Source organism: Oncorhynchus masou, unplaced genomic scaffold (genome assembly GCF_036934945.1).
Source record: "Oncorhynchus masou masou isolate Uvic2021 unplaced genomic scaffold, UVic_Omas_1.1 unplaced_scaffold_2256, whole genome shotgun sequence".
NCBI classification, from domain to species: domain Eukaryota; kingdom Metazoa; phylum Chordata; class Actinopteri; order Salmoniformes; family Salmonidae; genus Oncorhynchus; species Oncorhynchus masou.
Genome location: NW_027008728.1, coordinates 17101 through 25650, shown reverse-complemented (window position 1 = coordinate 25650; position 8550 = coordinate 17101).

Here is an 8550-nt window from a genome sequence, read left to right as displayed (position 1 = left end):
GAGGTGATAGTGCAGGGTGAGCTGCATCAAGTGGTCTTCCTACTATTGCACACCGCCTCAGTGATAACAGTGTAACTCTGGTTTATAGTCTCATGATTACTGCTTACAATAGGTGTAGGATAAACAGATGTATTCGGTACACCTAGGGGTACATACATTAAATTACTTACATTGTGTCCCTAAGATCATATACACAATGTCCCTAAGATCATATACATTTGATGCAGCATTTGGTAGGGATTAATTGAGCTGGTCTTGGATCATTTACCAGTCATTGTTCAGCCTTGAAATGCGTGGACAGAGTCCAGGAGCCAAGATGATTTGGATGGACTCCGTCATTCCTGTAGAGTATCTTCTGTTTCCAGAAGGTGTCAAAGTTATCAATAAAAATGACTCCAGCAGAGCTACAGTAGTCTTTTAGCCAGATGTGTAATGCCAGCAGTCTGCTGAATTTTTCACACCCGCGGCCCAACGATGGTACTGGACCTAACATTATTGGCCGTTTTTTGGAGTCTTTTAATGCTAAAATCAGTTCTTTAAAATCCATTTTCAAATGTTCCGAGCTAGCGCTCCTGATGTCGTTTGACCCCACATGGACTACGACAGTGTCAGCTCCCGGCATCTGTGGGAGAACAGTCGGAAGCAGCCTTGTGATGTCCTGTACTCGTGCTCCTGGGTAGCACAGGGGTTTTGCCTTGGGGACCGAGATGTTTCTCACCACAGAGCTGCCTATGATGACAGCTGGTGATGTTGAATGGGCCGGTCACTCAGGCAGCCTCATGGTCTGGTGAGGCTGGGAGCTCCGAGGATCTAAACCAGAGGTAGAAGCCACCGGAGAGGGAGACAGAACTGAGGACGAAGACGCAGGTACCTCCGGATCCCATCTTGATTGGGAAGCCACCAAGGACGAAGGCATCGGAACCTCTGGATCCAGGGTAGCAAAGCTGTTTCTGGTCTGTGTCAGTTCCGGGCTCAACATCTCCATGGAGACCCCCGTTGCCAGAGGACGCCTTCTTGGACTTCCATGGCGAGTGACGTACCTCCATGGCTGGTTGGTTGGGTCGAGATCAGCTCTGTTCTCCAGGGAAGGGGGAGACCCCTTCGGGGATGGAACCCTGCCTAGCACCGGTCAGTTGGCTGTGGAGAGTCACAGTCATTTAGCCCAACAGAGACGCAGGATTCAAATTAAATAAAGCATAGAAAAACACTGTCAGCTTTTAAACCGAGGTCTTCAGTTCAGGTTTCGGCTGTGATGCCTCACTGTGGTACCCGATTTGGATAAATTCCCATATCTACTGGGTGAAATACCACAATGTGCCATCACAGCAGCAATATTTGTGACCTGTTGCCACAAGTTAAGGCCAAACAGTGAAGAACAAACACCATTGTAAATATAACCCATATTTATGTTGATTTATTTTCCCTTTTGTACTGTAATGTAATGTTTACTGTTCATTTTTATTGTTAATTTCACTTCTGTTTATTATCTACTTCACCTGCTTTGGCAATGTTAACATATTTTTCCCATGCCAATAAAATCCCTTGAATTGAATTGAATTGAATTGAGAGGAGAGAGAGAGAGAGGAGAGAGAGAGAGGAGGGAGAGTTTATTTCACTTTATATATTATATACCTTACTTGCTTTGGCAATGTTAACACATGTTTCCCATGCCAATAAAGCCCCTTGAATTGAATTGAATTGAGAGGAGGGAGAGAGGAGAGAGAGAGGAAGAAGTAGAGAGAGAGGAGAGAGAGGAGGAAGTAGAGGGAGAGGAGGGAGAAAGAGGAGAGTAGGAGGGAGAGAGGAGAGAGAGGAGAGTAGGAGGGAGAGAGAGAGAGGAGGAAGTAGAGAGAGAGAGAGAGAGAAGAGAGAGGAGGAAGTAGAGAGAGAGAGATGTAAAGTATTCAAAGACAAAAGAGGACAGATTTACTTTTAGCTCCAGACACAAAGTTTTTCTTTGCTCTTCCAACAGAACAGATAAGAAACTACAAAACAAAGCTTAAACATGACGGTCCTCATCTACACATTTGACCCTGTTATCTTACTCCTTCAGTTTATTTAACATTTCTTTCCTTTTGTTCTTCCTTCTGTGTTTACTTTTCTTTGTGGTTCCTCCTACATAATTACTTGAAATTCAATCCATAGCGCTGAGGATCCGCAATGTAGCTCAATTGTTAAAGGTAATTTCCAATTGAGCCGACATATGCAGTGTTTACCTTAAATGCAGTTTCTGCGAACAGGGGAACATTGCCTTTAAATTTAAATTGTGCAGTAGATCTCCATCTACTGTTTGAATCTAGCCCCTTGTCTTTCTGTTATTTTGATTTAACCTTTAACCTTTATTTAACTAGGCAAGTCAGTTAAGAACCAAATCTTAATAACAATGACAGCCTACACAGGCCAAACCCAGACGACATTTACATTTACATTTACATTTAAGTCATTTGGCAGACGCTCTTATCCAGAGCGACTTACAAATTGGTGAATTCACCTTATGACATCCAGTGGAACAGCCACTTTACAATAGTGCATCTAAATAATTAAGGGGGGGGGTGAGAAGGATTACTTTATCCTATCCTAGGTATTCCTTAAAGAGGTGGGGTTTCAGGTGTCTCCGGAAGGTGGTGATTGACTCCGCTGTCCTGGCGTCGTGAGGGAGTTTGTTCCACCATTGGGGGGCCAGAGCAGCGAACAGTTTTGACTGGGCTGAGCGGGAACTGTACTTCCTCAGTGGTAGGGAGGCGAGCAGGCCAGGGCCAATGTAGTGACGCCTCTTGCACTGAGATGCAGTGCCTTAGCCCGCTGCGCCACTCGGGAGCCTCTATCTGTCCTTTGCATTTAAAAAGCTGTAAGTATAACTGGTGAACTGGTATCCTCCGATCCAGCAAGACTCTGGGTCAGAAATAAAACAATAGCAAGGTGTAATCTGTGATGGTTGATAATGTGTGAAGGTTTTTTATCTTTGATTGTTGAAACTTGGTTATCTTTTAATCAAGGTTTGAAGGCAGGCCTGCAGGCAATGGTGTACGATGTAGTCAATATCAACCAAATAAATATTTAATCTATGTGAAGCAGTATCTCATAATAATAACAAACACACAGTCAGTCAGTCAGTCAGTCAGTCAGTCAGTCACTCTCTCTCTCTGTCTCTCTCTCTCGGTCTCTCTCTCTCTGTCTCTCTGTCTCTCTCTCTCTGTCTCTCTGTCTCTCTCTCTCTCTCTCTCTCTCTCTCTCTCTCAACACTGAAGGATTATCAATAATCCTTTCTATGAAAAAGCAGACGCTCCAGAATCTCTCAAGATGAGAAAAAAAATATAATCTCCGTTTTCTCATTACGATCAACTAAAATGTGGATGTTCTTTGCTCGTTCATTTGTTATGTTTGATGGTTTTGTTTGTTTTCATGTGTGTGCATACAGTACATGCACCGTGTGTGTCAGAAAATAGCAGCAAATAAAAAAATGTTTTCTGCAGCACGGAAATATAGAAAGTAATGCTCAGCAGGGATACAAACCTTGATATAATCAACCATTGGTCCAATCTGTGGACATTAATCTCAGCTGTCTGGAATCGGTCCATTTCATCTGAAAACTCCAGGATTTGTGTGCATGTACAGTACATTACTATGTGAATGGGCCAGACAGGTACAGTACATTACTGTATAAATCGGCCAGACAGGTACAGTACATTACTATATAAATGGGCCAGACAGGTACAGTACATTACTATATAAATGGGCCAGACAGGTACAGTACATTACTATATAAATGGGCCAGACAGGTACAGTACATTACTATGTAAAATGGGCCAGACAGGTACAGTACATTACTGTATAAATGGGCCAGACAGGTACAGTACATTACTATATAAATGGGCCAGACAGGTACAGTACATTACTATGTACATTTACATTTACATTTAAGTCATTTAGCAGACGCTCTTATCCAGAGCGACTTACAAATTGGTGAATTCACCTTCAGTGGAACAGCCACTTTACAATAGTGCATCTAAATCATTTAAGGGGGGGGGGGAGAAGGATTACTTTATCCTATCCTAGGTATTCCTTGAAGAGGTGGGGTTTCAGGTGTCTCCGGAAGGTGGTGATTGACTCCGCTGTCCTGGCGTCGTGAGGGAGTTTGTTCCACCATTGGGGGGCCAGAGCAGCGAACAGTTTTGACTGGGCTGAGCGGGAACTGTACTTCCTCAGTGGTAGGGAGGCGAGCAGGCCAGAGGTGGATGAACGCAGTGCCCTTGTTTGGGTGTAGGGCCTGATCAGAGCCTGGAGGTACTGCGGTGCCGTTCCCCTCACAGCTCCGTAGGCAAGCACCATGGTCTTGTAGCGGATGCGAGCTTCAACTGGAAGCCAGTGGAGAGAGCGGAGGAGCGGGGTGACGTGAGAGAACTTGGGAAGGTTGAACACCAGACGGGCTGCGGCGTTCTGGATGAGTTGTAGGGGTTTAATGGCACAGGCAGGGAGCCCAGCCAACAGCGAGTTGCAGTAATCCAGACGGGAGATGACAAGTGCCTGGATTAGGACCTGCGCCGCTTCCTGTGTGAGGCAGGGGCGTACTCTGCGGATGTTGTAGAGCATGAACCTACAGGAACGGGCCAGACAGGTACAGTACATTACTATATAAATGGGCCAGACAGGTACAGTACATTACTATATAAATGGGCCAGACAGGTAAAGTACATTACTATGTAAATGGGCCAGACAGGTACAGTACATTACTATATAAATGGGCCAGACAGGTACATTACTATGTAAATGGGCCAGACAGGTACAGTACATTACTATGTAAAATGGGCCAGACAGGTACAGTACATTACTGTATAAATGGGCCAGACAGGTACAGTACATTACTATATAAATGGGTAATTATACACAAACACTAGAGATGCATCCCAAATGGCACCCTGCTCCCTGTTTAATGCACTACAACCCACCTTGGCAGTCATTGTTGAACACAGAGCTCATTCCTCTAGCAGGTGGCCCCCAGGTGGTGAGGGTAGGTAACAACATCTCCTCCCCGCTGATCCTCAACACTGGGGCCCCAAAAGGGTGCGTTCTGAGCCCTCTCCTGTACTCCCTGTTCACCCACGACTGCGTGGCCACGCACGCCTCCAACTCAATCATCAAGTTTGCGGACGACACAACAGCGGTAGGCTTGATTACCAACAACGACGAGACGGCCTACAGGGAGGAGGTGAGGGCCCTCGGAGTGTGGTGTCAGGACGATGATTGTGGACTTCAGGAAACAGCAGAGGGAACACCCCCCTATCCACATCGATGGAACAGTAGTGGAGAGAGTAGCAAGTTCCTCGGCATACACATCACAGACAAACTGAATTGGTCCACTCACACAGACAGCATCGTGAAGAAGGCGCAGCAGCGCCTCTTCAACCTCAGGAGGTTGAAGAAATTCGGCTTGTCACCAAAAGCACTCACAAACTTCTACAGATGCACAATCGAGAGCATCCTGGCGGGCTGTATCACCGCCTGGTACGGCAACTGCTCCGCCCTCAACCATAAGGCTCTCCAGAGGGTAGTGAGGTCTGCACAACGCATCATCGGGGGCAAACTACCTGCCCTCCAGGACACCTACACCACCCGATGTTACAGGAAGGCCATAAAGATCATCAAGGACATCAACCACCCGAGCCACTGCCTGTTCACCCCGCTATCATCCAGAAGGCGAGGTCAGTACAGGTGCATCAAAGCTGGGACCGAGAGACTGAAAAACAGCTTCTATCTCAAGGCCATCAGACTGTTAAACAGCCACCACTAACATTGAGTGGCTGCTGCCAACACACTGACACTGACTCAACTCCAGCCAGTCTAATAATGGGAATTGATGGGAAATGATGTAAATATATCACTAGCCACTTTAAACAATGCTACCTTATATAATGTTACTTACCCTACATTATTCATCTCATATGCATACGTATATACTGTACTCTATATCATCAACTGCATCCTTATGTAATACATGTATCACTAGCCACTTTAACTATGCCACTTTGTTTACATACTCATCTCATATGTATATACTGTACTCGATACCATCTACTGTATCTTGCCTATGCTGCTCTGTACCATCACTCATTCATATATCCTTATGTACATATTCTTTATCCCCTTACACAGTGTATAAGAAAGTAGTTTATGAATTGTTAGTTAGATTAATTGTTAGTAATTACTGCATTGTCGGAACTAGAAGCACAAGCATTTCGCTACACTCGCATTAACATCTGCTAACCATGTGTATGTGACAAATAAAATTTGATTTGATTTGATTTTTAGCAGTAACTGGAGGTATAGATGTAACCAGTCATTGTTGAACACAGAGCTCATTCCTCTAACATTAACTGGAGGTAGAGCTGTAAACCAGTCATTGTTGAACACAGAGCTCATTCCTCTAGCAGTAACTGGAGGTAGAGCTGTAAACCAGTCATTGTTGAACACAGAGCTCATTCTTCTAGCAGTAACTGGAGGTAGAGCTGTAAACCAGTCATTGTTGAACACAGAGCTCATTCTTCTAGCAGTAACTGGAGGTAGAGCTGTAAACCAGTCATTGTTGAACACAGAGCTCATTCCTCTAGCAGTAACTGGAGGTAGAGCTGTAAACCAGTCATTGTTGAACACAGAGCTCATTCCTCTAGCAGTAACTGGAGGTAGAGCTGTAAACCAGTCATTGTTGAACACAGAGCTCATTCTTCTAGCAGTAACTGGAGGTAGAGCTGTAAACCAGTCATTGTTGAACACAGGGCTCATTCCTCTAACAGTAACTGGAGGTAGAGCTGTAAACCAGTCATTGTTGAACACAGAGCTCATTCCTCTAGCAGTAACTGGAGGTAGAGCTGTAAACCAGTCATTGTTGAACACAGGGCTCATTCCTGTGGAGTCCCACTTCTCTGTGACCCTGACCTCTGTGATGAAAGGGAATCTGAAGCAGCCCTTCACACTCTACACCACAGTTCAAAAGTTTGGGGTCACTTCGAAATGTCCTTGTTTTTGAAAGAAAAGCACATTTTCCTTCCATAAAAATAACATCAAATTGATCAGAAATACAGTGTGGACATTGTTAATGTTGTCAATTACTATTGTAGCATTTAAAAATAAATGGAATATCTACATAGGCGTACAGAGGCCCATTATCAGCAACCATCACTCCTGCGCTCCAATGGCACGTTGTGTTAGCTAATCCAAGATTATAATTTTAAAAGCCTAATTGATCATTAGAAAACCCTTTTTTTCAATTACGTTAGCGCAGTTGGTGACACTGTCAGGTGTTTCCATAACAACCCTACGTCGCCTCCGTTACGTCTCCTCGGGGGAGACACTTTCTGAAATGATTTCCATTTCAACCAACATACGCTTTCCAAAACTATAGCTGCTGCGTGGTTATGACTTCCTTTATCAGAGGCCGAGTATCAAATGGGACACGACTCCTTCCCTATATTGTTCACTACTTCCCTATGTGTTCACCAAAGCCCTATGTCCCTGGTCAAAAGTAGTGCACTATAAAGAGAAAAGGATGCCGTCTGGGACACAGCTTGGCTCACTGTTTTTTGTTGCTGTAACAATAGCTGATAACTGTGTGCAAATGGAACCCTTGGAGGTTGATCTGATGTGTCAGGTGGAGTGTCATACGATGGAGAGGGGCAAGCCGGGGCCCTTCCACACTTTTAGATTACAGCCGGCCGTTGACGAGAGGTTTCAAATGACCCCCTCTATGCCTCATTCATTTTAACTCCAGGCAGCTGTCGTTGATAAGGCAGCTGTTGTTGATAAGGCGGCCGTAGTTGATAAGGAAGCAGTAGTTGATAAGGCAGCAGTAGTTGATAAGGCAGCCGTAGTTGATAAGGCAGCCGTCGTTGATAAGGCAGCTGTAGTTTATAAGGCGGCTGTAGTTGATAGGGCGGCTGTAGTTGATAAGGCAGCCGTAGTTGATAAGGCAGCCGTCGTTGATAAGGTAGCTGTAGTTTATAAGGCTGCTGTAGTTGATAGGGCGGCTGTAGTTGATAAGGCGGCCGTGGTTGATAAGGCGGTCGTAGTTGATAAGGCGGCCGTAGTTGATAAGGCGGCCGTAGTTGATAAGGCGGCCGTAGTTGATAAGGCGGCCGTAGTTGATAAGGCTGCTGTAGTTGATAGGGCGGCCGTAGTTGATAAGGCGGCCGTAGTTGATAAGGCAGCAGTAGTTGATAAGGCAGCCGTAGTTGATAGGGCAGCAGTAGTTGATAAGGCAGCAGTAGTTGATAAGGCAACTGTAGTTGATAAGGCAGCTGTAGTTTATAAGGCAGCTGTAGTTGATAAGGTAGCTGTCATTGATAAGGCAGCTGTAGTTGATAAGGCAGCCGTAGTTGATAAGACAGCCGTAGTTGATGAGGCAGCCGTAGTTGATGAGGCAGCCGTAGTTGATGAGGCAGCCGTAGTTGATGAGGCAGCTGTAGTTGATAAGGCAGCTGTAGTTGATAAGGCGCCGTAGTTGATAGTGACACAGTCGTTACAAGTTCACTGCACATTTTACTGCAGAAGTCACAGAAC